Source organism: Staurois parvus, unplaced genomic scaffold (assembly GCF_062004578.1).
Source record: "Staurois parvus isolate SC_StPar_1 unplaced genomic scaffold, SC_StPar_1.0 ptg002063l, whole genome shotgun sequence".
In the NCBI taxonomy this organism is placed as follows: domain Eukaryota; kingdom Metazoa; phylum Chordata; class Amphibia; order Anura; family Ranidae; genus Staurois; species Staurois parvus.
The window spans coordinates 23,861-29,860 of record NW_028319859.1 but is presented as its reverse complement, the minus strand read 5'-3'; the positions used below and the strand labels follow the sequence as shown (position 1 = coordinate 29,860).

The following is a 6,000-nucleotide window of genomic DNA, read 5'->3' as shown; positions in this document are numbered from 1 at the left end:
GGGAAAGCGGAGCCGTGGGGTCATGTGACCCGAGTACACAGATCTATTTCATACAGGATAGGTAGGAGGGGTAAGGAACGAATTTAAGAATGGTAATAGTTAGCCTTTCCTAACACTTTACTCCTGGAATACCGACAACGTCAGAACACACAGCCTGTTGTAGTGGAGTCCCCCTTTAAATTGCATGGAACGTTTTCTGACTTTTTTTTGTATGTGCCTCTGACAGAGTTCCATCCATCTCAGTCTATGAAGCGTTGTGTCTTCTCTTTGTCTCCAGACCATTTACTTGCACACGGCGCTGAACGATCCTAATGTTGTCATTGTGGCGGAAGTGATCGCCGTGTCCAGAAAGAGAGATGGAAGCAGACAGGAGGCGTCCTGCGGCTTCGGGCTCCTCCGATTCCTCCTCAACCATCCAGAAGAAGACACAGCCAGTCAGAGCAAAAGGTAAACTCCTCCATGCCATCATCATCATTCTGTCATTAGTCCCACGCAACGCATGCGGGGCGTCACAGAGGGCGGGCTTTATTGGCCACATGCTGCACATATGCGTTCATGGATGGCAGTGCTTTCTGTGCTGAGAGCGCCCCCCACTGCTCACTCCCAGCACAATGACTGAACTATTTCACCCCCTTACTGTCCAGGCCAATTTTCAGCTTTAACGCTGTCGTGCTTTGAATGACGATTGCGCGGTCATGCAACACTCTACTCAAACCAATTTTTTATCTTTTTTTTGAGACAAATAGATTTTCCTTTTGGTGGTATTTAATCACCACTGAGGGTTTCTATTTTTTGCTAAACAAATGCAAAAAAGACCAAAAAATTTTGAAAAAAAAAAAGTTTTCTTAGTTTCTGTTATAAAATTTTGTAAATAAGTGATTTTTCTCCTTCACTGATGAGGCTGCACTGAAGAGGCTGCACCAGTATGCAGCACTGATGGGCACTGATAGCCATTGATAGGTGACACTGATGGGCACTGACAGCCAGAACTGATAGGCACTTATAGCCAACACTGATGGGCACTGACAGCCAGCACTGAGGAGGCACTGATAGCCAGCACTGATGGGTACTGATAGCCAGCACTGATGGGTACTGATAGCCAGCACTGATGGATACTGATAGCCAGCACTGATGGATACTGATAGCCAGCACTGAGGAAGCACTGATTGCCAACACTAATGGGTACTGATAGCCAGCACTGATGGACACTGACAGCCAGTACTGAGGAGGCACTGATAGCCAGCAATGATGAGCACTGGCAGCCAGCACTGAGGAGACGCTGATTGCCAGCACTGTCAACCACCACTGAGGAGGCACTGATAGCCAGCACTGATGGGCACTGATAGCCAGCACTGACAACCAGCACTGAGGAGGCACTGATAGCCACCACTGATGGGCACTGATAGGCAGCACTGACAGCCATCACTGAGGAGGCACTGATAGCCAGCAATGATGGGCACTGATAGCCAGCACTGATGAGCACTGACAGCCAGCACTGAGGAGGCACTGATTGCCAACACTGATGGGTACTGATAGCCAGCACTGAGGAGACACTGATTGCCAGCACTGACAACCAGCACTGAGGAGGCACTGATAGCCAGCACTGATGGGCACTGATAGCCAGCACTGACAACCAGCACTGAGGAGGCACTGATAGCCACCACTGATGGGCACTGATAGCCAGCACTGACAGCCATCACTGAGGAGGCACTGATAGCCAGCAATAATGGGCACTGATAGCCAGCACTGATGAGCACTGACAGCCAGCACTGAGGAGGCACTGATTGCCAACACTGATGGGTACTGATAGCCAGCACTGAGGAGACACTGATTGCCAGCACTGATAACCAGCACTGAGGAGGCACTGATAGCCAGCACTGATGGGCACTGATAGCCAGCACTGACAACCAGCACTGAGGAGGCACTGATAGCCAGCACTGATGAGCACTGACAGCCAGCACTGAGGAGGCACTAATTGCCAACACTAATGGGTACTGATAGCCAGCACTGACAGCCAACACTGAGGAGGCACTGATTGCCAACACTGATGGGTACTGATAGCCAGCACTGACAGCCAGCACTGAGGAGGCACTGATTGCCAATACTGATGTGTACTGATAGCCAGCACAAATGGGTACTAATAGCCAGCACTGATGAGCACTGACAGCCAGCACTGAGGAGGCACTGATTGCCAACACTGATGGGTACTGATAGCCAGCACTGATGGGCACTGAATGCCAGCACAAATGGGCACTGATAGCCAGCACAGATGGTCAGTGATGGGCACTATTGGGCGCACTGATGGGGCTACACTGATCATAAGGGCACTGATTCTCTTCTATGGACTACAAAACACCTCCCTCTGTATGTTATGGAGATTAGGTGGTGGTGTATTGTATATAGAAGAGCTGGCCTCTGGAGAACTGGAGAAAGTATTTTTAGGCCAGTGACATAATGCAATAGTTTCTCTTCATCAGCCGTCTTCTCCTGGTGACCGGCAATCCTCCAAATGCAGTGATGACACCAGCATTATCTTTTGCATTAATATACTATGAATAAAGGTTGCAGTGGTGACCCTCGGGGGCTGGTGACCCTCGGGGGCTGGGCCGGTGACACCCTGCACTCATAGATGGGTGTGTCATTTATCCTCAAAGACTGAGGACATCTTGTGGAGGAAAGAAATACTACAAGTTACAACTTCGGATTCAATTTTGAAGTTTTTTTTTTAATTTTTAATTTTACTGGCTTGAGGGCCATAAGAAGAACAACTAATTTGCACAGGGTTTGGCTTACACCACTTTTCTACCAAAATAATTTATAAACGGGCTGGTAGGCTAGAGTGTTAACCTTTTTCTTTTGCCCACATGGAAGAAAAATATATTTTAAATATATTTTAAAAATATTCTTCCCAAATATATTGACATATATTTGAAATACTACAATGCTGGCCGTATTCAATATGTTTCAATAAAAAAAATAAAAATAAAAAATATATATATATATAATATGTGTGTGTACACACACACAGTGAAGGAAATGCGTATTTGCTCCCCTGCTGATGTTGAATGTTCCCCCTCACACAGAAATGATCGGTCTAACAATGGAATGTTCGCCCCTCACACAGAAATGATCGGTCTAACAATGGAATGTTCGCCCCTCACACAGAAATGATCGGTCTAACAATGGAATGTTGGGTGTAACACTGAGAGACAGAATACAACAACAAATTCAGCAGAAATGCGTCTAACAAATGATGACTGATCTGCATGTTCATGAGGGAAAGAAGGATTTGATCCCCTATCATTCAGCAGGATTTCTGGCTCCCAGGTGTCTTTCATACAGGTAACAAGCTGAGATTAGAAGCAGTCTCTTAAAGGGAGTGCTGCTTATCTCATTGTGTTACCTGTATAAAAGACACCTGTCCACAGGAGCCATCAAACCATCAGATTCCAAACTCTCCACCATGGCAAAGACCAAAGAGCTGTCCAAGGATGTCAGGGACAAGATGGTAGACCTACACAAGGCTGGACTGGGCTACCAAACTATGGCCAAGCAGCTTGGTGAGAAGGTGACAACAGTTGGTGCAATCATTCACAAATGGAAGAAACACAAAACAAGTGTCAGTCTCCCTAGGTCTGGTGCACCATGCAAGATCTCACCTCGTGGAGGGTCAATGATCATGAGAACAGTGAGGAATCATCCCAGAACTACACGTGAGGATCTTGTCAATGATCTCCAGGCAGCTGGGACCGCAGTCACCAAGAAAACAATTGGTAACACACTACGCCGACAAGGACTGAAATCCTGCAGTGCCCGCAAGGTCCCTCTGCTCAAGAAAGCCCATGTCCAGGCCCGTCTGAAGTCTGCCACTGAACATCTGAATGATGCAGAGGAGGACTGGTGGGAAGTGTTGTGGTCAGAGGAGACCAAAATCCAGCTCTTTGGCATCAACTCAACTCGCCGTGTTTGGAGGAGGAATGCTGCCTATGACCCCAAGAACACCGTCCCAACTGTGAAACATGGTGGTGGAAACATTCTGCTTTGGGGGTGTTTTTCTGATCCCTTCATCAGGGCTGGGTACAATGGCAGCCCTTGCTACGTCTGCTGTGAACACTAGACATGTGCAAGGTGGAAATTTTCATTTTGGATACATTTGTTCATTGAAGAATTTCTTTTCGTCATATTCATTATGTTGAACCGTTTCGTTTTCGGAATTGATTTTGCATCTTCGGCATGTGTTTTGGATATCCGTTGGTCCGGATGGATTCGAAAAATGTTGCTGTTTTTCAAGAAGATGACTAAATATTTGCTATATCATGGAATCGGACGGATTTAAATCGGAAGGACTCAATATTTTCAGATCAATCCAACCCACCAAAAGAAATGTCATGAGCTGATTGGACAATGTCGAATGGTGTCGCGTGCATCCATATTAACAAAGGGAACGAAATTCAGATCCATTTGTTATCCAAGAGACTTGTAGTTTGTCAACAGCTGGAGGGCCGCCAGTTTGACACCCGTGGTTTATAGCATCCTCTGCCTACAAGAGTATTTTTGAGACCATTTAATATTCGGCCTTTTCACCCAACCTTAATGAAGGCGGATGATATGGCCCCCGAAACGCGTTGGAGGTCTTCACCCCTGCTTGTGACCAGTTGAACAATGAAGTATTTGGACTCCTCAGGACTTTTCATTTGGCGCTCTTCTTGACCTGTTACATTCAAAAACATTCAAGACCGCCTATGGAGAGCCAGGATTGACTATGTCAGCCTTTCTCAACCCTTTCAACACAGAGGGACCCTCCGGTCTGAGGTCACCCCTTCTAAAATGACAAAATCTCTACAACTCATGATACATCAGTGCAGGGCTCAACATTCCTGAGCTACTAGCCAGGCCCTAAGAGTTACTAGCCACCAGTTGTCCCACCCATTCTCTACCCTGCCCCGCCCCTAATTATGACCTATAAAATTAGATCATGAAATGACACTGTTAAATGTTTTCCCTTCACCCCCCCCCCCCCACAGCCATATCCTCTACCCCCCTTCACACACACTCCACAGCCCCACAGCCATGTCCTCTACCCCCCTTCACACCCCCCTCCCGCAGCCATGTCCTCTACCCCCCTTCACACACTCCCCCACAGCCATGTCCTCTATCCCCCTTCACACACCCCTCCTGCAGCCATGTCCTCTACCCCCCTTCACACACTCCCCCACAGCCATGTCCTCTATCCCCCTTCACACACCCCTCCTGCAGCCATGTCATCTACCCCCCTTCACACACTCCCCCACAGCCATGTCCTCTATCCCCCTTCACACACCCCTCCTGCAGCCATGTCATCTACCCCCCTTCACACCTTCACACACTCACCACAGCCATGTCCTCTACACCCCTTCACCCACCCCCACAGCCATGTCCTCTACCCCCCTTCACACCCCCCCCCCCACAGCCATATCCTCAACCCCCTTCACACCCCCCCATAGCCATGTCTTCTAACCCTCCTTTACACCCCTGCACAGCCATGTCCTCTATCCCCCTTCACACACAACCCACAGCCATGCCCTCTACCCTCCTTCACACCCCCCGCCCCCCCCACAGCCATATCCTCAACCCCCCTTCACACCCCCCCACAGCCATGTCCTCTACCCCCCTTAATACACCCTCCACAGCCATGTCCTCTACTCCCCTTCACCCCCCCCCCCACATACATGTCTTCTACCCCCCTTTATACTCCCCTACCCCCTCACAGCCATGTCATCTACCCCCCTTCACACCCCCTTCTACCCACAGCCACATCCTCTACTCGCCTTCATACACACCCTGCAGCCATGTCCTCTACACCCCTTCACATCCACCCCCCCCACAGCCATGTCTTCTACCTCCCCTTGCACTCTCTTACCCCCAGAAGCCATGCCCTCTATCCTCTTCACACTCTCTTACCCCCAACAGCCATGTCCTCTATCCTCTCCACCCCCCCCCAGTCAGGTTCTCTATCCCCCA

General features: G+C 48.9%; 1 long non-coding RNA gene across 1 annotated transcript in view; it reads left to right on the top strand.

The window, feature by feature from the left end:
- The first annotated feature begins 205 nt into the window (after window positions 1-205).
- The window catches only part of LOC149432886 (uncharacterized), a 28,192-nt gene continuing 22,397 nt past the window's right edge, over window positions 206-6,000 (top strand). Inside the window, exon 1 of the long non-coding RNA XR_016308959.1 lies at window positions 206-447. This is a non-coding gene — a long non-coding RNA (uncharacterized LOC149432886). The remainder of the gene's footprint in view (window positions 448-6,000) is intronic.